This window comes from Alosa pseudoharengus, unplaced genomic scaffold (genome assembly GCF_046254945.1).
Source record: "Alosa pseudoharengus isolate Yale_2024_CS ecotype anadromous, Long Island Sound unplaced genomic scaffold, YU_APseudo_1.1 YU_APseudo_1.1_scf_22, whole genome shotgun sequence".
Lineage (NCBI taxonomy): Eukaryota > Metazoa > Chordata > Actinopteri > Clupeiformes > Clupeidae > Alosa > Alosa pseudoharengus.
Window position 1 is genome coordinate 33,661,905 of NW_027468680.1, and position 10,311 is coordinate 33,672,215.

Sequence of the window (10,311 nt, forward strand, 5' to 3'; positions counted from 1 at the left end):
GGCTGTGGGTCCACTGCTGCTGGACGATACGTTGCCGATGCTGCTGGGTTCTGGGTCGACCCTGCTGAGCCCGTCTGCATTGCCTGGTCAAGGTGCCACCACAGTCCTTTCTGTCTCCCTCTGTGTTCTCACGGACCTGTACAAATAATTAAATATCACCATTTATGTACAGTCCTTAAAGCGGGTAACTGAATATGACCACAGCGTTGTGCTAAAACATTTGTTCCTTTTAAGAAGTCTCCTCAGATTTTTTATGAAGGGAAGGCAGCTGGTGGACTCCTCCTGAGGAACCAGGCACTCCTGGGTGGTGGTGGGGGCTGTCCGCTTTGTGCAGCTGAACCTCCACCTGAACTTTCCCTAGGTGGGCTTGGAGGGCTCCTGGATGCTTCCCAGGGAAATAAAGGTCTCAGGTGCAGTGGGGGTGCCAGGTGTGTCGGGGGCCTCAAAATGTAATGACAGTGTCTCCTCATGCACTGTCTGGTCTTATTGTAAATAACAGGGACTGAGCAGCTAAAACATTTGACCTACCATTGAGAGAGTATCCTTTGATTTAGCTCACACAGCTGTATCAGCGCCCGACCCATCATCCTACGCACATCACGCTCTGGGGTCACCTCCTTTCAGTGCCACTGTGTCCCTTGCCTCCATGTACACCCTGTCCACCCTCTTGATCTTCTAGGTAGTGGTCCCCTTCTGGCGGTACTCAAGGGCCAGTTCTGCTGCAGCGGAGGGCCACGGGGTCAGTTGGGAGGACGAGGGCTCAAACCTAAAGGGGGGCAGGGCACAGATGCAACTTTCTACGAGGAAAAGACAAACAATTTAAATCACACCATACAGAATCCATTTTGAAGACACACACAGATCCCTGGAGTTGTAATAATAGCCCATCACTATTAGTTTGATAGTGGTGTACTCATTAACACACGTTAAAAAATCAGGTGTTCTGTTTACATATCTAAAGCATACTTAGACCTCGAATTTGGACTCCACACTGTAGTAAATACATCTAGAGGGTCTAAACATGCTAGCCAGATTATCGGATGAGGGCTTAAATACATTTACAGAGACCCCCAGCCCTCGTAAAAGTAGTAAACAAAGATAGTCCATTCATTCATCACTGTTTTTAGCATGGAATTCCCGGTTGACATGTTTACACTTCAAAAGCATGTTTACACCTCAAATTCCAACTCCAAACTGTTGTAACACCATCTCTATGGTCTTAAGAAGTGAGCTAGGGTGTCTGATCGATCACGTTTTTAAAGTATTTCCAGTGATCGTCAGGTCTTTACAGTGGCGATTGGTAGCTCATTCATTTTCAATGCTTTTAGCTGCTAGCATGCTAATCGTGGTTGATATTCTAACGCATCTAAAGCATATTTGCACTTTACATTTCGAGTCCACACAGTAGCAGTACATTCTCCAAGGTCTCAACATGTAAAACCAATAGTCTGATCGCATTTTAAACGCATTTCAGAGAGATCGAACCTAGCTACTTGAATGTAAACAAGCGGTGCTAGCCTAGCCAATTTAGTGTCAGTACGGCGCTAACAAGATATTATCACGTAAAATCATGAATATCAGACAAAGTATCCAAAAATATACAGAGTTTCATTCATTGGATAGCACGTAATTAGACCAAACTTACCTGAGAGTAAAAAGTCAGTCCGATATCTGTCATCGGTAACGCCGACCACAACAAACGATTCAAAGATGGCTGCCAATATTTTTTAAAAAGCAGCTCAACAGCGCAACAGCGCCAAAATGCGTAGTGGACAAAAGCATATTGCATCCGTAGTGTTAAGAACTACCATAGAGAATGAATGGGAAAAGTTAAGAAAGTTAAGCTTAACTATCCACGGCTCCCGGCCAGCCAGCGGGCGGGCCGAGCACTGTGTCATGTAGTGCTGGGTGTTTTTTCCATTATGACATTCTCGTGACGTTGGCCATAGCGTTTGTAAGCCAAAGGCCCTCCTCGTAAAAAATGATTTTTTATTTCTCCGGCTGTTGCAATTGATATCAGTGGTTAATATAAGTGCCCTCTGTAAACAGCACAACAGGCAGACAGCAAACATTTAGAAACAGACACGCAATTGGCTTCTTAAGAGATCGCGAGATCGCACGCACGCACGCACCTACACACGCACGCACTCGCGATTGCACTGACTACGCTACCGGACATCGGTAATATTAACGGGAAGGTCACGTCATGAAGCACGATCAGAAACTGCGACGCCGGCACAATGCTTCAAGTGCTTTAAACAGTGACGTCCAGTCCATTGTGCTACGGGAGCGCTGATTACTGTAGTTCTCGGTTTTCTATCCATTATGACAGTCTCGTGACGTTGGCCGTAGCGTTTGTAAGCCAAAGGCCCTCCTCGTAGAAAAATATTTTTTATTTCTCCGGCTGTTGCAATTGATATCAGTGGTTAATATAAGTGCCCTCTGTAAACAGCACAACAGGTAGACAGCAAACATTTAGAAACAGACACGCAATTGGCTTCTTAAGAGATCGCGAGATCGCACGCACGCACGCACCTACACACGCACGCAGGCTACCGGACAACGGCAAAATGAACGGAAGACCGCGTGACAGAGTTGGTCACCTCATGAAGCAAGATTAGAACCTGCGACGCTGGCACAATGCAAGTGCTTTGCACTCCGACGTCTAGTCCATTGTGCTACGTGAGCGCTGTGTCATGTAGTGCTGGGTTTTCTTTCCATTATGATAGTCTCGTGACGTTGGCCATAGCGTTTGTAAGCCAAAGGCCCTCCTCGTAGAAAAATATTTTTTATTTCTCCGGCTGTTGCAATTGATATCAGTGGTTAATATAAGTGCCCTCTGTAAACAGCACAACAGGCAGACAGCAAACATTTAGAAACAGACACGCAATTGGCTTCTTAAGAGATCGCGAGATCGCACGCACGCACGCACCTACACACGCACGCACTCGCGATTGCACTGACTACGCTACCGGACATCGGTAAAATTAACGGGAAGGTCACGTCATGAAGCACGATCAGAAACTGCGACGCCGGCACAATGCTTCAAGTGCTTTAAACAGTGACGTCCAGTCCATTGTGCTACGGGAGCGCTGATTACTGTAGTTCTCGGTTTTCTATCCATTATGACAGTCTCGTGACGTTGGCCGTAGCGTTTGTAAGCCAAAGGCCCTCCTCGTAGAAATTTTTTTTTTATTTCTCCGGCTGTTGCAATTGATATCAGTGGTTAATATAAGTGCCCTCTGTAAACAGCACAACAGGCAGACAGCAAACATTTAGAAACAGACACACAATTGGCTTCTTAAGAGATCGCGAGATCGCACGCACGCACGCACCTACACACGCACGCAGGCTACCGGACAACGGCAAAATGAACGGAAGACCGCGTGACAGAGTTGGTCACCTCATGAAGCAAGATTAGAACCTGCGACGCTGGCACAATGCAAGTGCTTTGCACTCCGACGTCTAGTCCATTGTGCTACGTGAGCGCTGTGTCATGTAGTGCTGGGTTTTCTTTCCATTATGACAGTCTCGTGACGTTGGCCATAGCGTTTGTAAGCCAAAGGCCCTCCTCGTAGAAAAATATTTTTTATTTCTCCGGCTGTTGCAATTGATATCAGTGGTTAATATAAGTGCCCTCTGTAAACAGCACAACAGGCAGACAGCAAACATTTAGAAACAGACACGCAATTGGCTTCTTAAGAGATCGCGAGATCGCACGCACGCACGCACCTACACACGCACGCACTCGCGATTGCACTGACTACGCTACCGGACATCGGTAAAATTAACGGGAAGGTCACGTCATGAAGCACGATCAGAAACTGCGACGCCGGCACAATGCTTCAAGTGCTTTAAACAGTGACGTCCAGTCCATTGTGCTACGGGAGCGCTGATTACTGTAGTTCTCGGTTTTCTATCCATTATGACAGTCTCGTGACGTTGGCCGTAGCGTTTGTAAGCCAAAGGCCCTCCTCGTAGAAAAATATTTTTTATTTCTCCGGCTGTTGCAATTGATATCAGTGGTTAATATAAGTGCCCTCTGTAAACAGCACAACAGGCAGACAGCAAACATTTAGAAACAGACACACAATTGGCTTCTTAAGAGATCGCGAGATCGCACGCACGCACGCACCTACACACGCACGCAGGCTACCGGACAACGGCAAAATGAACGGAAGACCGCGTGACAGAGTTGGTCACCTCATGAAGCAAGATTAGAACCTGCGACGCTGGCACAATGCAAGTGCTTTGCACTCCGACGTCTAGTCCATTGTGCTACGTGAGCACTGTGTCATGTAGTGCTGGGTTTTCTTTCCATTATGACAGTCTCGTGACGTTGGCCATAGCGTTTGTAAGCCAAAGGCCCTCCTCGTAGAAAAATATTTTTTATTTCTCCGGCTGTTGCAATTGATATCAGTGGTTAATATAAGTGCCCTCTGTAAACAGCACAACAGGCAGACAGCAAACATTTAGAAACAGACACGCAATTGGCTTCTTAAGAGATCGCGAGATCGCACGCACGCACGCACCTACACACGCACGCACTCGCGATTGCACTGACTACGCTACCGGACATCGGTAAAATTAACGGGAAGGTCACGTCATGAAGCACGATCAGAAACTGCGACGCCGGCACAATGCTTCAAGTGCTTTAAACAGTGACGTCCAGTCCATTGTGCTACGGGAGCGCTGATTACTGTAGTTCTCGGTTTTCTATCCATTATGACAGTCTCGTGACGTTGGCCGTAGCGTTTGTAAGCCAAAGGCCCTCCTCGTAGAAAAATATTTTTTATTTCTCCGGCTGTTGCAATTGATATCAGTGGTTAATATAAGTGCCCTCTGTAAACAGCACAACAGGCAGACAGCAAACATTTAGAAACAGACACGCAATTGGCTTCTTAAGAGATCGCGAGATCGCACGCACGCACGCACCTACACACGCACGCAGGCTACCGGACAACGGCAAAATGAACGGAAGACCGCGTGACAGAGTTGGTCACCTCATGAAGCAAGATTAGAACCTGCGACGCTGGCACAATGCAAGTGCTTTGCACTCCAACGTCTAGTCCATTGTGCTACGTGAGCACTGTGTCTTGTAGTGCTGGGTTTTCTTTCCATTATGACAGTCTCGTGACGTTGGCCATAGCATTTGTAAGCCAAAGGCCCTCCTCGTAGAAAAATATTTTTTATTTCTCCGGCTGTTGCAATTGATATCAGTGGTTAATATAAGTGCCCTCTGTAAACAGCACAACAGGCAGACAGCAAACATTTAGAAACAGACACGCAATTGGCTTCTTAAGAGATCGCGAGATCGCACGCACGCACGCACCTACACACGCACGCACTCGCGATTGCACTGACTACGCTACCGGACATCGGTAAAATTAACGGGAAGGTCACGTCATGAAGCACGATCAGAAACTGCGACGCCGGCACAATGCTTCAAGTGCTTTAAACAGTGACGTCCAGTCCATTGTGCTACGGGAGCGCTGATTACTGTAGTTCTCGGTTTTCTATCCATTATGACAGTCTCGTGACGTTGGCCGTAGCGTTTGTAAGCCAAAGGCCCTCCTCGTAGAATTTTTTTTTTTATTTCTCCGGCTGTTGCAATTGATATCAGTGGTTAATATAAGTGCCCTCTGTAAACAGCACAACAGGCAGACAGCAAACATTTAGAAACAGACACGCAATTGGCTTCTTAAGAGATCGCGAGATCGCACGCACGCACGCACGCACCTACACACGCACGCACTCGCGATTGCACTGACTACGCTACCGGACATCGGTAAAATTAACGGGAAGGTCACGTCATGAAGCACGATCAGAAACTGCGACGCCGGCACAATGCTTCAAGTGCTTTAAACAGTGACGTCCAGTCCATTGTGCTACGGGAGCGCTGATTACTGTAGTTCTCGGTTTTCTATCCATTATGACAGTCTCGTGACGTTGGCCGTAGCGTTTGTAAGCCAAAGGCCCTCCTCGTAGAAAAATATTTTTTATTTCTCCGGCTGTTGCAATTGATATCAGTGGTTAATATAAGTGCCCTCTGTAAACAGCACAACAGGCAGACAGCAAACATTTAGAAACAGACACGCAATTGGCTTCTTAAGAGATCGCGAGATCGCACGCACGCACGCACGCACCTACACACGCACGCAGGCTACCGGACAACGGCAAAATGAACGGAAGACCGCGTGACAGAGTTGGTCACCTCATGAAGCAAGATTAGAACCTGCGACGCTGGCACTATGCAAGTGCTTTGCACACCGACGTCTAGTCCATTGTGCTACGGGAGCGCTGATTACTGTAGTTCTCGGTTTTCTATCCATTATGACAGTCTCGTGACGTTGGCCGTAGCGTTTGTAAGCCAAAGGCCCTCCTTGTAGAAAAATATTTTTTATTTCTCCGGCTGTTGCAATTGATATCAGTGGTTAATATAAGTGCCCTCTGTAAACAGCACAACAGGCAGACAGCAAACATTTAGAAACAGACACGCAATTGGCTTCTTAAGAGATCGCGAGATCGCACGCACGCACGCACGCACCTACACACGCACGCACTCGCGATTGCACTGACTACGCTACCGGACATCGGTAAAATTAACGGGAAGGTCACGTCATGAAGCACGATCAGAACCTGCGACGCCGGCACAATGCTTCAAGTGCTTTAAACAGCGACGTCCAGTCCATTGTGCTACTGTAGCGCTGTTTGATGTAGTGCTGGGTGTTCTATCCATTATGACAGTCTCGTGATGTTGGCCGTAGCGTTTGTAAGCCAAAGGCCCTCCTCGTAGAAAAATATTTTTTATTTCTCCGGCTGTTGCAATTGATATCAGTGGTTAATATAAGTGCCCTCTGTAAACAGCACAACAGGCAGACAGCAAACATTTAGAAACAGACACGCAATTGGATTCTTAAGAGATCTCGAGATCGCACGCACGCACGCACCTACACACGCACGCACTCGCGATTGCACTGACTACGCTACAGGACATCGGTAAAATTAACAGGAAGGTCACGTCATGAAGCACGATCAGAACCTGCGACGCCGGCACAATGCTTCAAGTGCTTTAAACAGCGACGTCCAGTCCATTGTGCTATGGTAGCGCTGTTCAACGTGATCTCACGAGATGGCGTAAAATAGCACGCCACTTTTAAAGCAATTTAGCGTGTCATGTAACGCCTTTCAGTCTTTTAGCGTGTCTTTTCACGCCCATTGTGGATCAATGACAGCCTGTTACGGCGTGTCATTTGACGAACTAGTAAAAAGATATCAACCCAGCTTCCATCCAGCTTGGAGGGACATTTCAAGGTAAGACGTCAATCGGTTGTAATGATTACAATTACATTGTACTAGCCTATATTAGGCTACATCATATTTCCATTTTCTCTCCCCCATAATTTTGCAAAATTGTAAGATTAGTATCGTTAGGTTTGTTAGCCTCTATTCGTTGTTTGGTGTATCAGCTAAAGTTAGGAAACGTTAACCGTTAGCCTATGCTTGCTTGCAAATAACCTAACGTTACCCTACAACACACATAATTAGTAATGTTGAAGTTGTTGAATAGCATGATCTATATAGGCTAATCTATAGATTGTATACATATCCTAATAAAGTGCCATTATAGGTGGTAGGTTAAGGTGTTGTAATTTTAACTTTGTTAGCAATAGCCATGGTAAGGCTATTAGATAGCATGCTTGTCCAAAACAGGCATGTGCAATCGAATGTAATCCGCAGATGAATGCGCATAATATAATAACCTTAGTCAAGAAGTGCTTTTGTATTTGAGCTAGCTTTATGCAATCTGTTACAGAGTTAATACAACTACATGTAATGTTTTGTGAATACAGTAATAACGTTTTCCTGATGTCCCAATTCAACTTAATTAATAGCAGCTGTTGGGACACCCCCCCCCCCCCCATTCTCTCCAATAAATGATGATAAGTACATTAAAGATGAGAGTGAGTGTTAGGTGTGTTAATACTTAATGTGAATTAATTTAAGATGCAAGCAAGAACGAGCAAACGACTCTCTAAATTTAGAGAGAGGAGTTCGACCTGGGCGGAGGCCACTAGGAGAAATCGCAACGTCTCCCATGTGGTCAATGATGCGCATATCATGGTAAGATACAGCTGTCCAGTTGATATTTGAATGTAAAATATATCTGAGTGCATTTCAAAAATATATGATTTAGGCTACTTAGCTAGGGTAGATATGGTGGTTGCTATGCTAAATAAAGTGGTTGCTAGGGTAATCATTTTGGTTGAGAATAGGGTTGTGGTTGCTAGTTTGTTGATGCAACTTTGCACGCTCCATGAGGGTCATGTGCAGAAGGTCTGACTTGAATTTCAGCCTCGTAGCTCCATGCTACCACCCAAAACTCCACCTCTGAAGTGGAAGTGGTCAACTTTTTTTTATGTTTTTCCTTCACAGTTTTTTTGTGAGTGTCTCAGAGATCCCACCTTTGGGAGAGTTGTCAGGGGCCTCAAGGCGGTGCCGTTCATCTTGGTCCCATCCCTCTAGCTCCTAGCGTTACCGCGCCAGAAGAGAGAAACCTTGTACGTTTCGAACAGTTTATCTCCTTCCGGGAATAATCCACCGACTCCAAACTGAGCCTGGCTTGTTTGTGATGTCCCGTTGTTCAACATATTCTGATTTCATACTGATCGGACCAACATAAGTGTGTTTTTTGGCTAAAAATGTAAAAATGGCTAAACGTTAGCAATTCCACTGCTTTGTTATTTTGCATAGCAACCACCATATGTACCCTAGCAACACCCAAGCAACCACCTTAATTACCATAGCAACACCCTAGCAACCATCTTAATTACCCTAGCAACCACTTGTTTAATGTCAAGCTAGCAACCACCATAGCAACCAACATACTTACCCTAACAACCACCATAGCAACCGTGTTATTTTGCATAGCATCCACCATATCTACCCTAGCAACACCATAGCAACCATTCAAATTACCCTATCAACAACCACAATATGACCATAGTAACCAACACAGCAACCACGGTATTTAGCATAGTAAACGCCATATGTACCCTAGCAACGCTATATACATTTACTGACCTGACCAATATATGTGTGTTTTTTGGCTAAAAATTGAAAAATGGCTAAATGTTAAATAGTCAAAAAAGTATTTTTTGCAGACACAATGCTTTGCGTTACAGCTAGAGGGATGAAACTTTGCACGCTCCATGTGGGTCATGTGCAGAAGGTCTGACTTGAATTTCAGCCTTGTAGCTCCATGCTACCACCCACAACTCCACATATGAAGTGGGAGTGGTCAACTTTTTTTATGTTTTTCCTTCACAATTCTTTTTGTGGGTGTCTCAGAGATCCCACCTTTGGAACAGTTGTCAGGGGCCTCAAGGCGGTGCCGTTCATCTTGGTCCCATCCCTCTAGCACCTAGCGTTACCGCGCCAGAAGAGAGAAACCTTGTACGTTTCGAACAGTTTATCTCCTTCCGGGAATAATCCACCGACTCCAAACTGAGCCTGGCTTGTTTGTGATGTCCCGTTGTTCAACATATTCTGATTTCATACTGATCGGACCAACATAAGTGAGTTTTTTGGCTAAAAATGTAAAAATGCCTAAACGTTTGCGATTTCACTGCTTTGTTATTTTCCATAGCAACCACCATATGTACCCTAGCAACACCCAAGCAATAACTTATTATAGCTTAAATCACATCTCCACACTACAGACGTTCAAAAAATATATCATTTAGGCTATCTACGGTAGGTATGGTTATGGTAGGTATGGTTATGGATATGGTTTGCATGGCTGAAACTGCTTTGCCTTTGAGTTGGAGCTCAAAACGTATCGTGTACCTCGTTCGCCAATATGCAAAATAGAGCCATGTATAGATTTATGTCTTCCAAAGTTTGCAGGACAGTGGGACATGTCCTATTGTATGTTAAATCACACCTACAACTGATCGTATGATATGCAATGTCTGCAGGAAAGTAGGTCAGGCTTTCAGAATATATACAGTGGGACATGTCTCAATTCATGTTAAATGTTCATCATTTTCATTTTTCATTAAAGGTTTGAAGAGACAGAGGACGGTGGTGCAAAAGAGAAGGAGGGCCAGCCGGGCCTCGTGGAGTTCAATCAGTGGCAGGGTATTTTTTAGCCTGACAGTGTAGCTGTAATGTTAAAGTTGGTGACATTGGAGAGCTAGATGTAAAGATGTGCACCCGCTAATATTGGGTACAGTGAAGAAAGAAAGGGAGGGAGGCTGCTTTTAAAAGAGATGGAAAGTATAATCTTTTTTATATTGTTTTCAGATG